Source organism: Rhyacophila brunnea, unplaced genomic scaffold (genome assembly GCF_057557595.1).
Source record: "Rhyacophila brunnea isolate RB1 unplaced genomic scaffold, BYU_Rbru_1.0 scaffold_1, whole genome shotgun sequence".
Taxonomy (NCBI): domain Eukaryota; kingdom Metazoa; phylum Arthropoda; class Insecta; order Trichoptera; family Rhyacophilidae; genus Rhyacophila; species Rhyacophila brunnea.
Window position 1 is genome coordinate 54,326,053 of NW_028232751.1, and position 24,948 is coordinate 54,351,000.

A 24,948-nucleotide genomic window follows, 5' to 3' on the forward strand; every position below is an offset into this window, starting at 1 on the left:
ACCGATTGCAACTCTGTTAATTCTGATTTCAGAGTAGTTGATAGTCGTTAAACATTGATCCTATCTTTAGGTGATGATTAGATTCCAACATTTTTTTAATTTCAATGCATTAGGGCAGGGGTTCTTAACCTTTTCGAGGTAGCGGGCGCATTTGAGATTTGGGATAATAGTGGCGGGCGCACATCGGATTTCAAAAAATCAAGATTAAAGCATTATGTGTTATATTTATTATATCGGTAGATTATACATGTATTACATTTAAACGCCTGTGAGGGCATTTACAAAAGAAGCATAAAACACCCATACAGTTACATATTGAAAATAAAAGATATAAAATACAATAAAGAGTAAAAAAAATATTTAAAATAACACAGGCTATTAGTGCGATCTTTGACATTGCATTTCACTTACTAACTTTTCAAAGTCGGGAGTGTAAAATGATAATCCCAATCGTAAACAATTATCAAGGTTGTTATTAGTAAGTCAAAAAATAAAGATTCGCACAAATATGTGGAACCAAAACAGGATTTAATTTTGTAAGCTCCTTTTTTCAAAAAATTATTAATTTCTGTCGCGTGATTTGGGCGCACATGCGCCAGCGGGCACGCGGTTGAGAACCCCTCCATTAGGGTATCCCATATTATGGGTGTATTTTTGTGTTTCTACCTTTTATTTTTCACTATGAAATTCATTACTATGTCTTACTCGCTATCTCATAAAGTGTTCATCCATATATGACATCACAAAATCTTCCTGTGTAAATTATATCAAAATAGTACAAAATGTTAACGATATGCATGCAGTAAGTGCCTATCTAAGACCATTGAAAAATGTATCTAGTCTTTCTATAATATGTATTTTATGACATTTACTTTAAGATTAAATTAAAAAGGGATATTTTTTTGTTAAAAATTGTTAAGAAATATTTATTAACTGTGTAGTTTATTGAATTTATTGATTAGGAGACTTTCATAAATAATATTATATTAGCTCTATGTTTTGTGATTGAGATCATTGCATCTTAAAATTCTGCTGTTTCAGGATCCACATGAATCAATACTATTCTTTCCCACTATTCAAAATATCAGAACCTAATTCTTTGTTAACTGCCAAACTATACTATAACTACAGTCGAACTTGGTTTTTACGATCACGGAAATAGCGAGATCTCGGATGTAAAGAGAAAACATTTGTTGACATTTTAGTTTATGATTTTCTCCATACATTTATTCATTTTTATATCAAGCTACTTATCGGATATACCGAACAAAAAAATCTACAAAAATTTTCTTAAAACTGTTAATGTGTCGATCGTTGAAAAATATTTTCAACCCTAAGCAATAAAATCTGACCATAGACCGATGCCGCTGGGATCGGATTACGTTTATGACGCTAGTTAAGTGTCTAAGTACCTAATTGGTGTTTTCGCCGACAATATTGAAATCTGTCCATGCATATGGTTGAAATTTCATGCAAAAAATCCAAGCTGAAGTCAGTAGGTACCTACCAGCGTTCATTACAATAAACAATTTCTTTTGTAGTTTATGAATGCCATGCTTGTTTCAGGGAAAATTCTAATTGTGTATTTTAGTTTGAATTGCGACTTTTTGTGTTATGTAACTGCTCATTTAAAAATACATATTCTCTGATATAACGAGTAATGCTTATAACGAGCAAATTCAGTCGGTCCCATCTTCCTTGTAATAATGGAGTTCGACTGTATAAAGAAACGTAATATGTCTGATATATATTTTTATTTATAGTAGGTAGATACTTTCTATATTGTCACCTTAAGGTCTTGTCCAGGGTGGACGCGTTTGGCGGTTTGTGAAAATGTTCGTAGACAATGTCTTTTTTTGGTTATAGGGTTAAACGTTTGAGTTGCGAACGCCGCTCAACGCTCATGAGCGGCGATCGCATCCACCCTGGACGGGGCGGGGCCTAAGTATGTATACTAGGAAAAGTATTGTTAATAAAAATATATACCTGTCTGAGCTGTTGAATTGTCAGATGTAACAATATTGAAATTGTACAGTAGAGACAAAAATTTGCTTTAATAAAGGTAGATTATTTTTTTTTGTATCTGCAAAATTTATCTAAATGGCAAGTAGTGAGGTTATCATCATGAGCATTTTTAATATCTCCGATGTGATAACTACATTGGAGCAACGTTCCCTCTAATTTTTCTATTGTGTGTGCGGATCATCAACGCATCTGAGCAGTGGCATAACTAGGGTTGGTCACCTGTCAGTGACGGGCCGTCACCCGGTGCGGTAAATTTACACGCCCCCCCCCCACAAACACACACATACAATTCTTCATTAAAACTATTTATTTTCAGTATAGTTTGTGAAATATTAGGCATTTATTTCCCTGCATCCATCTTGTCATAAGTTACAAAAATATTTTGTTTTAATAAATTTATATTATATAAGGGAAATAATTTAGTTGTTTTATATTTTAAGAGTCACCTAAGGCCCCTTTGGTAAAGTTGTTAAAATTCAGCGAAACTGCAACATTTCTATCAATAAACCATTAATTACTTTCAGAATAAAAGTTAATGTGCGTAATAGGTTTACATAATTTTTTCCACAGAATTTGTCAATGCAATAACCTATTTAAATAAAAAATGAAGTTGAAGAATTGTTCATGTGATGGTTTCGTGCATTCGAGCAAAACTAAAATCTGGCAAAGGAAACTTTCTTTTACAATATTTTCGTGTGAGGACTGTGTGGGGGATGACAACATGTGTGCGGACACATTTTGGTATGTGTGCGCGCGCACACCTTACAGGGAATATTGCATTAGAGGTATTACAGTCTTATTAAAGTGAGACATTAAATTGGAGCTATTAATAAAAAAAAAATGAACAGTGTTTAATCCCAAGAAGATCATATTTATATTAACAAATTTTTATTTTTATGAGAACTGGATGTTAGCCACTTGCTCAACCTGTTAGGTCCACACGCACATTGAAAAACGACATGTATATTTTTATCAGACCTGAGATTCGAACCTGGATCCCACGAAATTATAGGCTGACATGTTACCGCTTCTTAGATTTTAAATTTGGTCGTATATAGAACATTGAGAATTTTACTCGGGGAACACAAAAATAAAGGTTTCCTTCTGAGTGAGGCTATAAGAAAGTGTAATTCTCAAGTGTAGAGAAATACAGGATAAACTTAAACACGTGTTAAAGAATATGTTATTTTCAGGAGTTACGTCTGTTTCATAATATGCAAGTTCGACATAAGAAATATTTGAAGATACTTAGCACTCTTTGTATTTCTTGTGTTTCATAGCTTGACCACCATTAAGTAATAAGCCTTAATCATTTTTTTGCCTTTGCCTTGGTTTCGCATTTTTATTTTATTAATCTGTTCTGTTGTTTTACTAAATCATATAAACAAATAGAAAATTATATAGAAACCATTAAGACAAAATTCTCACATCAAAGGAGCTCAACGATGTAACGTAATAATAATTGAATTGTGATTTTTCATTCAACTATCATATTGTCTTCTCACTAAGAAATAATAGTAATGAAAATTAATATTCATATTCATATTAATAAACAACTACCATTAGCTTTACTGTATGAATTAGATATTAATTTGATGACAACAATCTTTGGTACTTCAGAATTCACTACATATTATATGATATGATAAATAATATGTTGATATCAAAAACAAGTTTTGTAACCTCCCGCAGCCAATGATTTCAAAATCAACACTATGCTTTCAAATTTTGATTATGTTATTTGTGTATGTTTTTATCAATAAAAAAAAATCGCTGTGTGTACTTATGTACTCGCGTTAGAAGTTATACTTCTTTGGCGTAACAAAACAAATAATTATTGTACCAAATTAGTATTGGACCAAAATTCATCTTTGCCATACAGTGGTTATAATAGATTCAGAAGTGCCCATGATGAATTAATAAAAAATTAAATTTTATTGGCGTGTTATTATGATTATATTCATTTCGGTCTCAAAGGTATTTTATCGATAAAGGTACCGTCAGCAATAATATTATGTATGCGAATAAATAATATTGCAGAATGTACCTACTTTAGAAGAAAAAATCTCAAAACCCGTGTTTGAGAAATTTAGCAAACCGCTATTTCGACCATCTTTGCTTAAACAGATGACTGTACAACTATTTTCGTTAGGTAACAGTAGTAACTTTTTACAAATCAAAAATAAAATATAGCCTATTTAATGGTTTAACTGAAACGTGATATTGGCTTTTGCGATGAAACATAATAATTACTATTGCCTTCAATTATTATATACCGCTAATAAATAAATTGACATGGGATATACAACGAATATTATTATAAACTGTAAAAATATGTATTTTTGTGTATGAAGTGACTAAATATTGTAAATTTACAACATACGATTGTTTGAATTATTTACCAACTCAACATTCACAAAATTTATTTATTTATTGATATATAATTTTACTCATAATTAATAATACTTACATAAATGTAGCCTCAAATCTTGAGACACAATCTTTACAATGAAAAAAATATATACCTACACTACAATATTAATAAAGTTTTATGAATATAAATTAACAGTGTAGAATGTTATAATAGTTATAAGAATGAATAATAATAATAATAAATTGTGTTGCAACATCCGTCACACGCCAAATGCCTTAAATCGGCACGCGCAACTTTGTCACACGCTAAAAGTACACTCTGATCTGTTTTCCCAAGTGCGCCAAAAGAAGTATAACTTCAAAAATTATTTACAACATCTGTAATTGTATAATTGAATAACAATAATTGAACTCTATAAATGTAAAAAAAATGTTATGTATTAAACATTATAATGGAATGTGCCATATAAAGATGTGCTTTTTTCATAGTATTTTTTTTGTTAATGTTTTGTTGAAATATATGGAACTATGTTATAATATGAAGTTTTTCTTATCAGTTCAGTATGTAGTACCAGAGTACCCATTCAAAGTATGCGCCGCTTGTTCCCTGATAAGGAAAGTTGCCAAATACCGCCCCCCATTTGTTTTGTGCCATTTAACAAGCTTATTTGCGTATAGTGATATTTTAATTGATTTTATTTATATTCTTTAAATTGTTGGTTATGACTATAAAAAAAATTGAAACAGCACCTATTTCAGCTCAGCAAATGGTTTTATAAATTCTTTCGACAAGGTAATATCATATCAAATCTAGGTGTCATTGAGGAGAGTGCCACTCGTAGCTCATTCTCTACTACTATTATATTTCCACAATTTTGAACGTATTCCTTAATTTTATTTTTATTTTTCAAAATTGAACATATCGTAGTAGACCTGTTTGTATCATACGAACGTCCGATTGAAGCAAAAGATTCACCGCAATCAGAACGTCATGTGAAGTTTATAAGTCCTTGATTTCTTTTTGTTCGTATCAATACTACTAATCGGGTTTTATATTTGGATTTCATTGCAGCTAATGCAGAAAATCCCGTTTCGCATAAATATGATGTTATGAATGGCAGGCAGTAATACTTGCATTGCTTTACAAAGCTTGACAAAATATTATATTCTTCACTTCGATTCAAGCGAAATATAACTATGGTTTCACTCTGAAATTTTAAGTTATGTTATGACGTCACGTCCTTTGAGGGGGGTGGGGTCTGATCGAAAGTGGTGATTTTGACGGAGGGGTAGATGGGCCAGCTGCTCCCATGCAGAGAGACAGAAGACAGCTTTGCGCTGGCTGGTTTGCGTCTTGCCAAACCCTACTTAGGACGCAGACACGCAGACATGCGATGACGCAGATATTACTTGATTCCAAATGCCTCCGATTAGAATCTCCAATTGAATTTTTAATTAAGTAATTTAATTACTTAATAATTTTCATTATTGGATTAAAAAAATCCAATTGGAGATTCTAATCGGATACGTTTGGAATCACGTGTGTGTCTGCGCCCTTAGAAAGCAAGGCAGACGCAATTTTTGTGCCTCAATCACTGTAGCTTTTAGCGAGAAGGTGATATTCCATGAGGTTACGTAGTCAAAAATTGCCTCTGCCTTGCTTTCTCATAAGTTGGGTTAGCAGGACGCAGCCGGGTTGAGGAATTGTAATTTTAAAATGTGACGTCACCAGGGAACATAAAAATAATATGTTACGTTCTAGGCATGGTCGTAAGAAGGAATGGTTCTCGAGCATGGAGAAATGTGGGATAAACTAAAACACATGTTAAAGAATACGTTAATTTCGATAGTTACGTATATGCATTAAAGTTTGTCACGTAAATTGAACATGCGTGGAATATTGGCAACATCTAAGGACATTCCGGAGACTTCAATAAACGTGATAAACAAAATCCGGCTTCAAAGTCTTTGACTATAATAGCATCGGCTATCTTATTAATCTATTCTATGGAGGTCACAAAAGTGTTTAGACATCTGTGAAAAACCATTATCGATAAAAAATACTTAATTCAATAAAAAAATGTACCTAGTATTCGCAGATGGTATAAAGTGTAAACACTATAAACTGTAAACCAAAATATAAATCTATTGCAACTACAAAATGTTGATAAAAAGGTTGTTGGGAAATTATTCAAAAAACGTTTTTTTAAATAAAGGTCATATTATATTGTGGTCTTTATAAAATATGTTTTCCAATTACCTACAATTCTCTTGCAGAATTTTATTTTTAAAAACAATCTTAATAATAAATATATTCATATGGAACAGATACACATTATTTAGGTATAATATTTTTTTTTTACACCAATTTGATATTTTGCTAGTTACTATATTTTGACACCAAATCATCGATTAGTTGTCACAATTTACGTTTTATAACTTTGCACTTTTTTGCACTCTTTACTAATACTGATATGCCTCTTTGTCTGATTACGCATAAAATTAGATCAACACTAATTATTGTATTAATATGTATGTAGTAGTAAATAAATAAATAGATTGAAAATGGAAAAAATATATTTTTAGAATATATTACAGGAGGACCTCGACTTTCGCACATAATTGGTTCCTGAAAAGGTGTGCGAATGTTGAATGTTCGAAAGTAGAGGGAAGTAAAAAAAAAATTAAATTGTGTGTATTTTGAAATATTTATTTATCAAGTAAATATAAGATGTTTAAGAGACATGTTTAAGTGGGGTTTGCGGGTGTTTCCCTTAAAAAGTTATCAAGAGTTAACTGTTTGCCACTCTTCTTTTTCTTATTTTAAATGGCAAATCATTAACTTTACAATATTGCTTACCTGCTGGGACGAAAATGTAAAGTGAACCAATCTTTTAATAGTAACGCAGTAAACCAAGGCTTTTTTATTTGATTACTGGAAGCAATTTTTTATCCTTCCCTTTCAATGCTCTGGGATTTTCTGGTTGATAAATTAACATTGGCATCAATTTTAAATCACCAGCCAAGTTCCCACCAAGAAGCAATGTCAATCGGTTTTAAGAAGGTTTATGCCCAGGGGCAACTGATTCTTCCTTAGATAAGAATGTACGACTAGGCATTTTTTTTCCAAAATAAACCTGTGTCATCTACATTAAATATTTGGCTAGAGGAATATTCTCCATCTTCAATAATTTTGGATAATGAGGAAATAAATTCTTTTGCAGCAGCTCTATCCGCATCAGCCGATTCTCCAGTGAATTTAATATAAACCAACCGTTACTTGCTTGAAAAATCGTGTTAGAATCTTCTTTTTCCAGCCTTCCAATCTTTGTACAAACTAAGAGCCTTCGCTTGAATAATTGAAATATTCAGAGGGACATCTTTTTGATGTTGGTCGTCGATCCATGATGACAAATATTTTTCTATTTCATCCATAACTATGCCGTGTCTTTTGGAAACAACCTTTAAAGATAATATATTTCCACAATTTTGAACGTATTCCTTAATTTTATTTTTATTTTTCAAAATTGAACATATCGTAGTAGACCTGTTTGTATCATACGAACGTCCGATTGAAGCAAAAGATTCACCGCAATCAGAACGTCATGTGAAGTTTATAAGTCCTTGATTTCTTTTTGTTCGTATCAATACTGAAGTTTTTCCGTTTCTCACTCATGTTTATAATTTTTTAGGGTGAAATATTTGAAATGAAGAAAATTAGCAAAACGCACAACATGACACGCCCGCGCGCGCTCCTGCGCAAGACTAAACCTATCCTAGCTAGCTCACAAGCAAAGTGACGGGTGCGAGCAGGATGCAAGTGACGCAAGAAATGCACTTGCTTGTGAGCGAGCGAGAAGGTGATATCTTAACCCCACGGCCAGCGCGACGTTTTAAAAAAACGATTTCTTTTGAAATGTGCGAAATAGCGAATTGTGCGAAAGTCGAACGTTCGTAAGTCGAGGTCCGCCTGTATATCATTTTCATCCTATAGCCGTAGCGCAAAGTTATGAAGCATATTATACACTACCCACTACTAAAATAAGGTAATGTGGATATGCTGTAAATTGTAATAGGTACAATAAAATATCATTATAATTCTCACAGATGGCAGTGGAATCATAGACACTGCCTAGACTCTAGTCAAACTCACAATGAAAAATTAAATTCACTCGGATAATCGGATACCTACAGCCATGGCCCCCACAAAGGGGTGGCTGACAGAGCTCTAGCCTGGAGGCCCGGGCTCAGGAAGGGCCCGGCGTGGCGAGTCGACCAGATAAGTGATATAAACACACATCACAAATTCTGTCTAATAGTAAAAAAAAGTCGCCTGTGGGACTATTTTTCTTCGATGATGTTATTATTAATTAAAATTATGTGGTTGTACGATACAATTTTTAATTGTGTATCAATACTCGACAAATCCATAATTCAAATGGAAGTATTGAAATATACAAAAAAACACTAAATATACACATTAACTTTACCGCGTACACCTTTTCGAAAACGCTACTGTAGAGCGTCACATTGCCTTTATCTTTAGCGATAGGTAGGGGGGGGTGGGGTAAAATCCTAGCCTGGGGGCCCGCTTCAGGAGTGGGGGCCATGATTATGGGTATATCCATAACAGGTTGTACAATTTTTTACATATAGTTTTACGGTCATTTAAAATATTATGAAACTATTTATCTGTCTATCGTGAGGGGAAGAGGAGGTTGATGGATGTGGTGGGTAGGTTGACTTCAATGAATCGAAGGTGAATGCGTGATTAAGTAAATACCCAATTTATTTCCCTCAACAATAAATGATTCATGAATGATGTAACAAGCCTTTCTTATCAACTAACTTACAAAGCAGTATGAGTTATTGGGTACTTAAATAAATTATCATAACTTATATACCTACTATGATGGGAGATTTTATGGTACACCCACATGTCTATAGTAGTAGTTCTCATGTGCGGCCAACATAAGATTTTTCTGCGGCCACCAACATCATTTTTAGTACCTATTTTAATTAACAGGGCTAACATTAAATATGCGTTATTGGAAATGAGCCATGACCAAGTACTTGAAAACCATTTTAATAATACCACGGTTGAAAAATTTTGGTCGAAGTTATACGTTGACCAAGAATCAAGTCAATTCAAAGAATGGCTACAATTGCTTTTTAATAGTCGATTTTTCCTACTACTATAAGTTGCCATGTCTCACAAATCATGCGGGAGCATGGGTAGCACGCGCACTTGTACCCTTGTTTTGTTTTAGTTCTTTCAATGGAGTACAAGAATTCAAGTGGTTGATAATATTATGTATTTAGGTATTACATTATCGGTAGGCAGTCAGAAATTAAAATACACAGATGGTTGATAAATAAAACTTATCCAAATGTCTACTCAGACCATAAAAATTTTATCATTGGAAGACTTTAAAAAATATTTTGTATTTACTATGGTTGCGAGTGCATTGTTATTTTTATTATCTGTCAGTTTTGACAGCGTCGTCAAATCGCTGAAATAGTCTTGCCAGGTTTGGTTTAGTTTCCTGTATATAACGTTCAGTATACTTAATCCATTTTTTTAACTTCTTTTTTATTAATAATAGAATATTTTTTTAAATAAAGTTTTTTTGAAAATATTTATTAGATATTTTTGTAAAAGTATACTTTAACATGAAAATTTATATTTTTCTATCGAGCTTTAGAAAACATTTAAAATGTTATGGAAATTTATATTTATAGAAGGCAATACTTTTCAATTCTGTTCAGTGTCAGTCGTTTTCTGAAACTTGTGTTATTGTTTTGTGCGAGAGTGCATAATAATTTGAATTGACCGCTGTGTTTTACACATTAATTTGTTAGTACAATATCGTTATTGTTGTCAGCTAAATTTTATTATTGAAGTGCCGTTTTATGTCTCAGGAATAATAAGTGATTCTAAGGTATGTTCTGTCATCATTACCACTACTCATTATATTATATTTATTAATAAATAAATATACCCGTACTTTGTCACAATAGCTTTGTTTTATTCGCGTACATGGAGTGCATATAAAATCAGTAATTTTACTAATTTTAATGATTATCTATATTAAATATGTTGGCCTTCTGAATCAATGTCACATCTCTCCGAAGGGGGTTTTAAATATTGAAGATTTATATTCATTTATTCAACAAGTCGCTCATTGGTAGGTAGATTCTTACGATAAAGACAAAAGTATAATATTTCTGTTTATTGTAACAAATTTATGTGCTTTCATTGAAATTTCGGAATGAATATTATTTTCAGAAGGGTCGTTTAATGTTTATTTTACACAAACGACCTTCATTATAATACGAGAGGGCAAACTTGGCACAGAAAAAGCTTTCAAGGGATACCTACTGTTTTCAAATCTTGTTTATATAATCACGAACATACGTATTATTAGGATGTTATGAGTATATGAATACAAATGATTAGAAACACGTTAGTGATTTTTTTTACTTGGCATTCATATTATAACTTAATCTATCATCGTTTTCTACGAGTCTACGAAATGACAAAAGACACAATATTATTTTGAGTTAAATAGTTTCTTTAACATACCTAATATGTTTGTACCTATCCATAGTATTATATTACAGTCTAAAAACAATACACCAATATCGAATTCTCGAGATTCAAACAGGTAGTACCTGCCTATTCTTAAATTCAAGAAATCTTGAAAATCGAAAAATGTGGAGAAATTGGAAGCTCTATAATAGTCTATAGTTAGTAGGTACGTAGATATACGTAGTAATCCAAGTACCTATGTACTGACAAAATAATCATTTTATTCTTAATAAGTAGCTAGGTACCTATGCATGGCCCCACATCCTGAACCGGGCCCCCAGGTTAGGATCTTTGGCGGGCCCCCCTACCTATCGCGGATGATAAATTCAGTGTGATGCTCCACAGTAGCGTTTTCCATATTATGGTGTACGCGATAACATTAATATGTATATTTAGAGTTTTTTTTATATTTTAATACATCCATTTAAATAATAGAGTTGTCGAGTATCGATACACAATTAAAAAATTTATCGTACATCCGCATAATTTAAAATAGTAACACTATTGTTGGGAAATAGCCCCGCGGGCCATTTCTTTTTACTATTAAAGCAAATTTGTGATGTGTGTTTATCTCACTTATCTGGTCGACTCGTGAATCTGTTTTAATAATATGAAAAAAATAGTTGATTTTGTGAGTAAATGCGGCAGATTTTTTTGTTTGTTTTACTTACTCCATTCTCTCGTCGTTACCAATTACCTGTATTGCAGTGACGTCACTAGACAAAATGCCGCTCCTGGGCAGCGCCATATGCCGCCACATTTTTATATACAATATTTTTTATCATCCGTGCTCGTGTCGTTTCTAGTCACCAATGCCGTCGAAGGACAATGGAAGTAAACTAGACGTTGCGAACCCGACGAAAAAGTCATGTTAAACCTTTTATGCTAATTACCTAATACATTTTGTTGCCAACCAGTGAGCTGAATTTTTGAAAGGAAATATATTTTCGTTATTAAGTAGGTAGGTACTCAGTTTAGGTAGTTATTTCTATATATTATACCAAATGATTCTACTCGATTTGCCACCCTTCGAGTAACTGCCGCCCCCAAGCGACGCCCAATCTGCCTACCCCCACGGGACGTCACTGCTGTATTGTATGTACTGTTCACTTCTAATCATCAATTTAATTTTTGTCGTAAAGTTACTGTTGTAAACAAATGTAAATCATACAGTGTTGCTAATTTATTGTCGTCGACTAAAAATATGCCAACTATGGTGAGAAACTAAACAGCTAAGATTCCTCAAAATTTGAAGTCTATGTTTTCAGAACTAGGTATGTAGTTTATACACATTCATAAATAATATTTATTATATTATGATAAACCCTATTTATTTGCACGAGATCAAAATTTGAATAAATCATACAAATAAAATGAATATAAGTAGAATATACATAATTTTGTAAAACGCTTTCTGAGAGAATATATTATAACGAATAGAAAAATCTTTTTTTGAAAAAAGTAAGCCACCCCGGGGTATCGAACCCTGCAACTCCCGGGTTTACGCCCCATCCGTGCATTACCACTATGCTACGCAGTGACATACTAATTGCGACAAATTTTAACTATTGGTCAATTTTAATACCTACTCATCAGCGCATCTGAGCAGTGGCGTAACTAGGGTTGATGTCACCCGGTGCGGTAAATTTACACCCCCCCCCCCACAAACACGATTACAATTTTTCATTAAAACTTATTTTTTAAATGTATTTATTAATTTCAGTGATTTTATATAATAACACTAACATTGCATTCGAGCAAAACTAAAATCTGGCAAAGGAAACTTTCATTTACAATATTTTTATGTGATGACTGTGCGGGGGATGAAAACATGTGTGCGGACACATTTTAGTTAGTGTGTGCGCGCACACGCGCACAACTTACGGGGAACATTGTTTGTAAGCAGTTTTTCTATATATTGTGTTTATTGATTGTTTGCGGGGATATATTATTAATTATTATACTATATACGCATGTTGTACTGGGCGTTATGTGGGTATGTACTGTTCAATTAGTTATCATAATATCAGGGCTTAGGTATGCGGAAATAAAGTGACTAGATATAAGCAAATAGACGTTGTGTTGATAGAAAAACAAAAGATAATGAAATCAATCATATTTTTCTATTTTACGAAACCACTGACAGATAAAAGAAAAACAATACGCAAATACAATAAAGTTTACACGTCATAATAACAGCTGAGTAAGCGATAATTAGAATAGTTTGGGGCCATGTCCAGTGGGGATTTAGATATACACGCCGGTCCCCTATTCGTTAAGTCGCCACTGAGTGTTCAAATCATAGCAATAATATTTTATGTTTTTAGAATTATTTGATAGTTTTTTTAATGCATATTTTTAATATTTTGTGACTCTGACGAGGCGACCGCCCCTTGCATGACAAACTGCCACTGCCTACCCATATTTGGATATTGAATATTAATTATATATACTTAACAATCATTATTAGATTATATATTAACGAAATGACATCCATTTCCTACTACCTACCAGTAGCGAAGGTTGGAGGTAGGATGTGTTAAGATTCGTCATAAATAGTGCACACTAAACTTTGTCAGTCATACTTATTTGTTTTCATTGAACTAAGAAAACAATTTCCAGATGATGCTGGTTAGTTTATAAAATTCAATCAAACCTGTCCAAAACCAAACCATAATAGTTTTGGTATATTTTGGGCGATACAACAAAATTGTGCACACTTTTTCATTCATACTTATTTGTTTTCGTTGGATTAAGAATAGGTACATATTACACAAAGTATTGTTGGTTCATTTTTTAAAATTCATTAAGCCCTGCCTAAACCAAACTATAATATTTAAACATATTATTCTATCCATGTTATGTATGATTTATTTGCATTATTTTTAATATTTTATAAATAGACGAGTATTTTTTGACTATTATCTATTATGGCTGGGTTTTCGAAGGGTTTAATTGAATTTTAAAAACCAACAGCACCATCTGTAAATAATTGTAGTTTTATTTCAATGAAAAGACATATGTATGACTGACAAATGACAAAGTTTAGTGTGCACTATTTATGTCGGATTTAACAGCCTGCCTCCACCATTCGCCACTGCTACTTACGTCTTGTAAAAATTGTCTAATAAATTCTGTCTGCACTACGCCAATATGACGCCAATGCTTCGTAACCCTTTCTCACCCACGACACACATAAGTTCTTCTTCAAAATTCCGCATCGCACCAAAAGTAAAAATATTGTATTAATATATAATAGGATAGTGGTCTTGATAATTATTATAAAATAATGACTAATTAATGTGATGTTTGATTTTGTTTCAATGAATACAAATGTTTTACTTATATTCGGCTCAATAGTGCAACCCGAAATTCTTCGCCAAGACCTTTTAAGCACGATCGTTTATCAAATTATCAATATAATTGCCGGCTAGATGGCAGCGAATTGCCTGCGCAGTATAGGTAGTTTGTGCAAACAACACGATAATAGGAGTAGTATTAATTGCGATATCGTTGTCTGAAATCTGAGGATATTCTTTCTTAACCGAAATCCATAAAACATCCAATGGAACTTTGGCGAAGTGAAGTTTTAGCATCCCATCCTTCCTCAATTATTCCTCTCGAATTTGCAGGAAAAGTCCATCCGTAAAATTTATGGCATTTGTTGCAAAAGGATTTCGAATCCAATTGTCGTGTTCCGTATTAATACGAGTAGAATAAATAATTACAAGATAAAAAGAATTTTTTATATACCACGTTTTTAAATTTTCTGTTGAATCATATAAACTTAACAATTCTATATATTAATAAATACTTTTTTGTACTTGATAGAAATACTGAATAAATATAGAATACTGAAATGTCATTTTGACATTTCATATTGATTTCCATAGTAACGCACGTGTATATTAATAACTTAGTTGCTAGGACCCCCTTAGCAATCAAGAATAATAACTTTCCATACAAAACAGAATTAACTGAAAATGAATTAAATTCTGTTTAAAAATGGCTAAAAGTATTAAAAGAACGCATTGTCGTCGTGTTCTGATATATTCTAAGAGCTTCAAATGTCTAGTTAGTCGGGAAGTTAGTTAAAAATCTTCAATCGTCCAATACAAATCTTGGACAAACAAGAATACGAGCTAATAAAAACGTGGTAAAAATAGTGATCAAATTACTTTTACAGCAAAGTTGAATGTTAGGTATTGAGCCAGATCCACAATTAATTGCTTGTTTTCAATCGTGATCTAGTAGGTCCTTTAATACATTTCTAATGATCTTTATCGTAATTCCTTCTGCCAAAGAAGGGCGTTGATCAATTATTTTGAAATGTTTCTTTCACCACGGCACACCTAGTATCGTCTCACGGCACACTGATTGCGGAGCACTGCACTAAGCAACATCTAATGTTAATAATAATATCATCATCATCAGCTGTGGTCAAACCACCTCTAGATGTAGACCTCTCAGATAATAGCTGGTTGGTGGAGTATTCAACATAATAGTATGTAATATTCATAATACATACCTATAACTAAACAAACCGTTTTAAATTGAAATAATATTGTAGCTCTGATACGAATATTAAAATTATTTATAAATGATTCATACAAAAATTAACTGATATTGTGGAGAAGTTGTGTTCTTTTTGTGTGTATTACGCATGTCATATACCTACCTACCTATATAGGTACATAATAATGCGTTTTTCACATGTGTTCTTAAGCACGTACACCTTGGATGTCAAATCGAATGACAGTAATAAGAATAAGTAGGGACCTACCATGTAGAATAGATAATAAATGATTTATTATTATTATTTATGCTTTAAAATTTATTCCATGTATGTAGGTAGGTACCTACCTATTTATTATTTTCTATCTCGATAACTTAAAGTAAGTGAAAATGAATCTATAATTATTTTTAATTAAACTAGGTATTTTATGTATATAATTTGGAAGACCTGTTAAGTACTTTTTCTTCTTCTTCTTCTTCGGCCATATCCGCCACTTAGTCGGAGCATATGGACACTATGCGGCGCCTGCAAGAATCTCTTGCCGTCACCAGTCTTCTTGCTTCGTTCCAGGTCAAACCAGCATCTCGTAGCTCCGCTGTATACACTTTATAGATAGTATTTAGCGACCTTCCAGGACGCCGGAATCCGGTCGGCTTGAAGAACAGGCAAGCCAGGTTGAGGTTCTCTTCTGGCATCCGCAGCACGTGGCCGAGCCAGGTCCAACGTTGCCTCTTCACTCAGCGTGATGAGAGGCTGCTTGGTGCGTTCCCTTATCTCCTCGTTGCTCCTAAAGTCATACCACCGCACACCCAGTATCCGTCGCAAACATATGTTTTTGAAGCTCAGTATACGGTTGCTCTGAGCCTTCGTAAGGTGTCATGATTCGCTACCGTAAAGCAGCACTGTCAGAATGTAAGCGTAGAATAGGCGACATTTGGTTTTGACCGAGTGCAATTGTGAGCCCCAGACACTCCGCATCGAGTTGAATGTTGCTCCAGCCATTCCCATTCGGATAGCTCTCTCTGCAAAGTGCCATATCCCGTGATGTGGTATTTGAAGCTGTCGGCGCTCTCGATGTTTTGTCCGTCGCTAATCAGAGAGAAATCTGGATCAGGACAGGTGCTATTACACAAAACGTTGGTTTTCTTCGCTTTGATTTTCAAACCATCGCGAGATGAGTTGTCTTGTCATGCAACCTGTCGATTGTCTCTTGAATGCTCTCGATTGAGTTGTCGAATAAGACAGCGTCATCGGCGTATTCCAAGTCGCATAGCTTCACCGTGGGGGTAACAGGTATGCCTCGGTCAGGTGGTATTGACTTCCGTAGTATGAAGTCAAAGAGGATGATGAGGAGAAACGGAGCAAGGATACAACCCTGTCTGACTCCGGTCGTGCCCCCGAACCATTCCGTGACAATGTCACCAATTTTGACACAGCACTCGCTATTCTCATGCAGGCATTTTATTATGGTAATGATGTTGAGAGAGTTCCCGTATGCTCCCAGTATCCTCCAGAGGGAGAGGCGATGCGGACTGTCGAAGGCCTTCTCATAATCCACAAAGCAGCAGGCCAACGGACTGTTCTGCTCATGGCTCTGCTGGAGAAGACATCGAAGGTTGTGGATTTGGTCTGCACACGCTCGTCCAGGTAGTAACCCGGCCTGGTTTTTTCTGATGACCTGCATTATTGGGTCCTTTATTCTCATCAAGAGGATATTTGCCAAAATCTTTCCCGGAACACTGAGTACCGTAATGCCTCGGTAATTATCGCCGCAAAGATGGTCACCTTTTTTGTGAAGTGATGATTTCACCGTTCACCCAGTCCCTTGGACAGCGCTCTTCTTCCCACACATTTGTCAACAGATGAAACATAGGGTGCAGGATTGCGCTCAAGCTGTACTTGAGGAATTCAGGTTGTATCCTGATGTATCCCCCGGTGCCTTTCCGTTCTTGAGCCCTTTCACAGCCGATTTTATCTCGGTGTGAGTGGGTGGGCAATCAGAAATATCGGTCGCTCTGGGAATGTACAAGAGTAAAGCTTCCGCAGATATGTCGAAGGGATCCATAGGGGGTGGAAGGTTCAGCACTCCGCAGAAATGATTCTTTCAAATCTTCTTGACGCATTCTACGTCAGACTCTATTGCTCCCTGGATCCACGAATGGCTCCGGGAGTCGGTGGCCGCCTGTCGCAGACTTAATGGGTGATTCGGAAGGGTTTTCTGGTGTAATTTCTGCTTGCAGCCTCCTCTGCTGCTTCAATTTGCCCGGTTCATGAATTTGCGCTTGTCCGACCGCACGGATCTTTTGACTAACCCTGTCTTGGGTCTGGCCGTCAGACCGGCGGTCCTTGGTTCGGTTGGGGTCTGTCTCGTCTCTCAGGGCTTTCAGCCAGGCTCGCTTTCCAACTTCATCCCACGTTTTGTCAGACATCCACTTTGGCTGCTCACTTATTCTGGCACGAAGGACGGTACGGCCCGACGATACAATCGCACTCTTTATGAGGCTCCAATCAGCCTCAATGAGGTAGAATTGAGTTGCGTGCCGCTCGTAGATACGATCTACAGTCTACACTATCTCGTACAGCAGTTTCGAAGTCAATCCGGATTCTACGGCCTCGGAGCTTCTCAACGTCGATTCGTTCGCGCTTAGGAGGCCTCGTATTTATAGGTACCTACTTATATATTACAAAGAACATTAATTATTTGTACCATACCGTAATTCATGGCCCCCACATCCTGAAGCGGGCCCCCTACCTATCGCCAAGTTTAATACCATGTGTGATGCACAACAGAAGCGTTTTCAAAATTGTGTTATAGGTAAAAGTAAGGGCCTTTAGTTTATTTTTAGCGATTTTTTGTAGTTTTAATACATCTACTTGAAATATGGAGTTGTCGAATTTCAACACAAAACAATCAAAAATTGCATCTTATAACCTCATTGTTCAAATGTTAACAATTGAATGTTTAAAATGTTTACTGTTAGAGTAAATTTGTGATGTGTGTTTATCTCACATATCTGTTTGACTCGCCACGCCGAACCCCTAGGCTAGAGCCCTGTCAGACCCCCCCTTGTGGGGACCATGCCTTCAGAATCACAAAAGATTTCTAGTCGCTTATATTAACGAATTTAAAGATATTCCAGCGTACTATTTATAACATATCTTTATTATGGGTCGATGACATTGAGCTACTTTACAAGCTGCTTGTTGGCGAATTTACAATCTGCTTGTAAACTCGCCCAGTGTCATCATCGAACAAGCTAATAAGCAGATTGTAAATAATCTACCGAGAAAAGTTGAAAGCCGGTCTACTTTGCACGCTGGCGTGTGGTACCGATAAGCGTCTGCGCAGTAGCGATAGTGGCGACCTCCCGGTAAAAAAACGAACTACTCAATACGTCCTGTCAAAATTGTTTTAAAATGACGGTTTCAACTCGCTAGCTTGTTGGCTTCTGAGCGAGTGTAAAGTTTTGTGTGTCATTATCACAATCGCACTAGCTGACTCGCCCGCTTTTAAACTCGCCAACAAGCAGCTTGTAAAGTAGCTCAATGTCATCGACGCATTACTGTGTATATTATGTAGCTACACTCTATAATATGTCGAAGTTTGATGGAAAAAATTTCCATATATGTATAGAATCATTTTTATTTATTTTTTCGAGTTGTAATGACCATGTTGACAAATGTATATTGTTAACTACAGTACGCTAGCGTTGCCAACGTTTCTTGAGTAGGCACCTAGCTTCTCAAAAATGCTTCGCGTATGGCCTGGGAACTCAGAAATAATTGTTCTGTGCGTATAGTGTTAAATTTAGCGTTTTTCGACACCGAAAACAGCTTTAAAACTTTTAGGAAAATGCTAAAAAATACCTAAAAAATAATAATGAACGTGTTTTTTCTGGAACAGGTAAATCTTGCCGAATTTTGGAAATAATTGCAATATTCTTGGAAAAATAGCTAAAATATCTCTCCATATTTATCTCTATATCTCTACACATTGATTCTGAACATTTTTTTTTTAAATTGTGTCAATGGAATGCCTAATGTATTTCTTTTCTCCTTGTGAGTTGTAATGTAATGTAATGAGTATATGTATATATTGTAATGAGTAAGTTGCTTTTTTTTAATCCGGCCAATACTCAACAAATTTTTATTTTTTATCATAAATTATTTTAATATCAATATGTAACAAATATCTATTAGGCATTTAAGTACATAATATAGCTACCTACCTACTAATTATGTTTTCCGCAATTAGCATTATAATATATACCTACTTAACGTATCTATGTTGTTGACCCGATTGTCATATTTGTTTTTGTATTTATTTCTCCACTTAAGTTCCGTCAAGTCCGAATTACGTAAGTTTGCTATCTTCCAGCTTCCTACCTAGTCCAGACCAAGATACATCGGTTCGATAAACATTGAACATTGTATCTATACCAACCGTTTGAAAGATGTATCAAAATTGTTTTCATTCAACATGTTCAGATTCTGTTACTATTTAATTTTGTTTTCCGAGGCTTGGGCTAACCTCAGCCGCTAAAACTTAATCATTACCCCAATTTACTGTGACCAAATTTTAAGTAGGGTATATAATATATACCCTTTTTTCTACATGTATATATAGGTTATATAGGTAAATCAGTATACACCAGTAGCGAAGGGTGGAGGTAGGCTGTTAAGATTCGCCATACATAGTGCACATTAAACTTTGTTAGTCATACTTACCTATTTGTTTTTATTGAACTAAGACTATAATTTACAGATGGTGTCAGCTAGTTTTTAAAACTCAATTAAACCCGGTCTAACCAAACCATATTAGTTTTTGTATACTTTGGGCGATACGACAAAACTGTGCACACTTTTTCATTCATACTTATTTGTATATTGTTACACATATTGTTGGTTAATTTTTTTTAAAATTCATTAAACCCTGCCTAACCAAAACCCAGGTCGCATAAAACGACTCAAATGGATTGGTAGTACAAAACTTAAATCCATTAGAATTTAAATTCAAATCCCATCAAGTGCCTTCCGTTGATAGTATTAATATCAAACTGTAATACCTATATAAAAAATATTATTCTATCTATAAAATATCCAAAGTTATTATGTATGATTTAATTGCATAATTTTAGATATTTTATAGATAGACGAGTATTTTTTTACTATTATCTATTATGGCGTGGTTTTCACAGGGTTTAATTGAATTTTAAAAACCCATCAAACACCATCTGCATCATTTATATATTTTATAGAGTATTTTTTCACTTTATCTATTACGGCATGATTTTCGCATGGTTTAATTGAATTTTAAAAACTAACCAACAATATAATATGTAAATTGTGGTCTTATTTCAATGTAAACAAATACGTATGACTGACAAAGTTTAATGTGCAATATTTATGGCGGATTTTTTGACTATTATCTATTATGGCTTGGTTTATACAGGGTTTAAATGATTTTTTAAAACTAACCAACACCTGTAAATTGTAGTCTTAGTTCAATGAAAACAAATACGTATGACTAACAAAGCTTAAATGTGCACTATTTATGGCGGATCTTAACAGCCTACCTCCACCCTTCGCTACTGATTTACAGTCCAGCTAGACATTTACGACTTCATGCGATTAATTTCCAAATTCTTGACCACGAGATATTATTTTTTTTTTCAGAAGACTTGTCATGTAGATTTATTTATCTCATGATAAAAAATGCTCGATAGATTATTTCTATTAGTCATTGAACTATTTTACGTTTTGGCGTCTTCATTCATTTTTATCATGCAGCACTTGCCAATGTTTGCGTGATTGCCACGACATGCCGGGCAAGGCACCCATGGGCTCTCATTTAAATCTCGCAAATTCTGGCATAAAAACAACATTTTTTTTGGTTAAATTTACTGATTCACGATCTATCTCAAGTATTGCTAATATGTAGATTGCGAACTGGCGATTAATTAAGTTGAAAAAATCTTCTTTAAATCTGAAACATGTTAGGTACGAGAAAAATAGAAGAAAAACCAAAAATAAATTTATAATGGTGGGATTCGAGGAAATATGTTAAAAAAACAAATATTCAATGATGTTTTAAATATACTTAGGTATTGTCTATTCCTATTTTGGATCCACATATTGATATTTTATTAAGAGCGTATTTCAGTGAAACGGCAAATGATTTTCAACAGTAGGTGCGACGAAATTTCTCACTAGTCGCCAATCGGAGACCGATAGTCGAAGTGTCTGCACCTCGATTTGTTTTGTCATGGCGTCGGATGAAAATATTCTTAAATCGTGTAAAGATGACTAAAAAACTTTACGTATGTACTTAAAAAAGAAAACATTTCGATGAATATACTATTATTATTAGTAGATAATATAACAATAAACATAATATTAAATGGACGCATGTTGGATTTTTATGACAAATTATATTTCGTTCGGCTTTCGTCATTTGCACAATCCGCGCATCGCCTAGACACGATCTTTTTAGACCATGTCTCAACTGAAGTATAGCCTTAAGATTAATCTTTCTCAGCAAACATACGTTATTGTTATTACGTTATTGGTAGCAGATATGAAAGCAGACATAAACTTAATAATCAATATACTTATCAGATACACTTACTAGATTTTTTTTTAAATACGACGCCCGACGGAACTTGGACTTGTAAACACTGGATTCGCGTCAATGTGCTTTACCAATTAAGCTGCGGGCATCCTATCTAACGACAACGAAATTGACTACTAGTTTACACGAAATGCTTACCAAATTATTTATGTATGTTCAACATAAAGAATATTACATTCTCAAATCTTCTGAATTATTCGTTGAATAAAATAAATAGTTTATTACTTAAATATATTAATGGGTCTTCTTTAAATATGTATACATATGTATATGTTTCAATCTACATGTGAATAATATTTAAGTATTTTAATAATATTGTTTAGTGGAGTAAATTCCACTCATGCTTATTTATTAATAATCTAATTTGAATTGAAATTCTAATGGATTAAGTTTTGTACTACATACTCAAATGGAACAATACAAAACATAAAACATTAGTAAATTAGTGATTAACTGATTAGCATTAATTACACTGATTAGTGATTAACTGATTACTGATTAGTGATTAGTGATTAGAATAATATGTTATGTATTAATCATACTTACCTTTCTTAACTTGCGTGTTACTACTTATTTATGGTAACATTCGCGAGTTTCATTATAATATGTAGATAATGACTAATTTCTTTCATGAAAAGTCGATCTCAACTGATCTATTTGGTATTTAATCGAATTATAGCTCATTATTGGAAAAATCGTGAAATGTATGAAGTACCTACAGTCGAACTTGGTTATTACGATCACAGAAATAGCGAGTTCTCGGATGTACCTAATGAGGAAACAATCGTTGACATTTTAGTTAATGATTTTCTCCATACATTTATTCATTTTTATCACGAGCTACTTCTCGGGGTACCTATACCGAACAAAACTGTTAATGTGTCGATCGTTTAAAAACAACATTTTCGATCCTAAGCAATAAAATCCGACCGGGCAGTTAACTAGACCGATGCCGCCGGGGTCGGATTACGTTTATGACACTGGTTAAGTGTCTAACTACCTAATTGGTGTTTTCGCCGACAACATTGAAAAAGTATCCACGCATATGGTTGAAATTGCATGTAAAAAATCCAAGCTTAGTGAATTCAGTAGGTATCTACCAGCGCCAGCGGTTTAGCGCTTCATTATAATAAACAACTTATTTTGTAGTTTATGAATGCCATGCTTGTTTCGGGGATTTTTACGATGGTTTTCAGATTTTTTATGTTCTATGCCCAAATAGAACGTGGCGCGAAAAATGTTATATAACGAGTAATGCTTATAACGAGCAAATTCAGTCGGTCCCATCTTCCTCGTAATAACCAAGTTCGACTGTATTTATCCTTACTTTATTAAAAATTCATGGATAAAAAGTCAATGAGAGAAAAAACATCGTTAGAATGCTCTGAGAGTTTTGTGGCTGTGTAGGCGAGTCATTTTGGTGTTGGTTAATTACATACTTTCAAATGACACTACTGATTTCGTCGTGGTCGTAATGCTAGAAGAATCTGTCCGCGGAACACAGACCACGCACACTTTTAATATTTTTTTTATCTTTAGCTAGAGTCTAGCCTAGACTCTAGATCAGGGGTGACGAACCTTTTCCTGCTGGAAGGCCGCAATCATTTATATTAAATCAAATAAGGCCGCATTTAAGAAAAATGCATGTACAGTCATCCCTCAATTTACGCGGTAGATGGGTTCCAAAGGACATTTTAAGTTTTTTCAAAAGAATTGCGTTTCTTTTGTTTTTTCTCGACCGTGTAAAAATAAACCACGTAAATCGAGGGATGAGTGTACATTATTTTAGTGCGTAAGGCGCTGGCCTTCCATCCCGGAGTTCTGGGTTCAATTCACAGTGAGGTCAAAATATATTTACATATCTAATCTAATATGTGAATTCCTCAAGCCTGGGAGTTTTACCACTATTATTATGCTTCTCGGCCTGTTGTGGTGTTTATTAAAGAAACGAATAAAAAAATAAAAAAATAAATGAAACAATGAAATTTATCTGTCAATTGTGACGTTCATCATGTCTTGATTAGGATTAGATAGCAGACTGTAGATTCACAGCAATGTGTGATTGAAAAACAGGAAAGCATTTTACGAGCATGTTGCCGAAGGCGTGCTGGATATCCTACCGTATTTTTCCATATTTCAATTGGATCTTTCTTAGCATCAAACAATGACTTGAAAATATCATCTACTGAGAGCTCAATCAATTCCATCTGTAGCTCTTTAGATGCCTTGATGACATCAGTGAGACTGAAATCGAAATGCTATGCGATTTCATGAGTCTCAATATCGGTAAATCTTTCATTGTAGTCTACAATAATTAATACGTCAACAACAGCTGCGTATAAATAATAAATTAAAAGTTATATAAAAATAAAAATATTTATTTTGTAAAATTTGGATTCAGTCAAAAGGCCGCATTTTGTAGACATAATAAAAGTGTAGTTTATTTGTGGTTGTGGTAGAAACACAGATATAAAAATTGTCATTTATTAATTGACACAAATAAATTATACTTACTGTATATACCTATAACCTATTATATATGCATAATTATAGATAGCAACTTACTATCGTATTTGCGGTGCACATATTCATCCAAAACATACAAATAGATTTTAATTTGATATTATGTAAAATATTTTATCGTTGGATTATTTACATTCCTATTAATCAATATCGTCAGTACAATGAACATCTTATTTTACTTTGTTTGACGAATAGATAGAATAGAGTGTCTTAAATGCAGTCTCATACCTTAGGCACCTTTGTTGCATTGATATAAAGTATATATATTTATAATATCGAGGTTATACT

General features: G+C 34.0%; 1 protein-coding gene across 2 annotated transcripts in view; it reads left to right on the forward strand.

Moving 5' to 3' along the window:
- The first annotated feature begins 10,145 nt into the window (after positions 1–10,145).
- The window catches only part of Drat (Death resistor Adh domain containing target), a 52,864-nt gene continuing 38,061 nt past the window's right edge, over positions 10,146–24,948 (forward strand). The window contains exon 1 of one of the 2 annotated variants that reach the window (XM_085947261.1): positions 10,146–10,340. The gene's annotated coding sequence lies outside the window, so the exon portion shown is untranslated. The remainder of the gene's footprint in view (positions 10,341–24,948) is intronic. The other variant, XM_085947271.1, reaches the window with a different exon arrangement.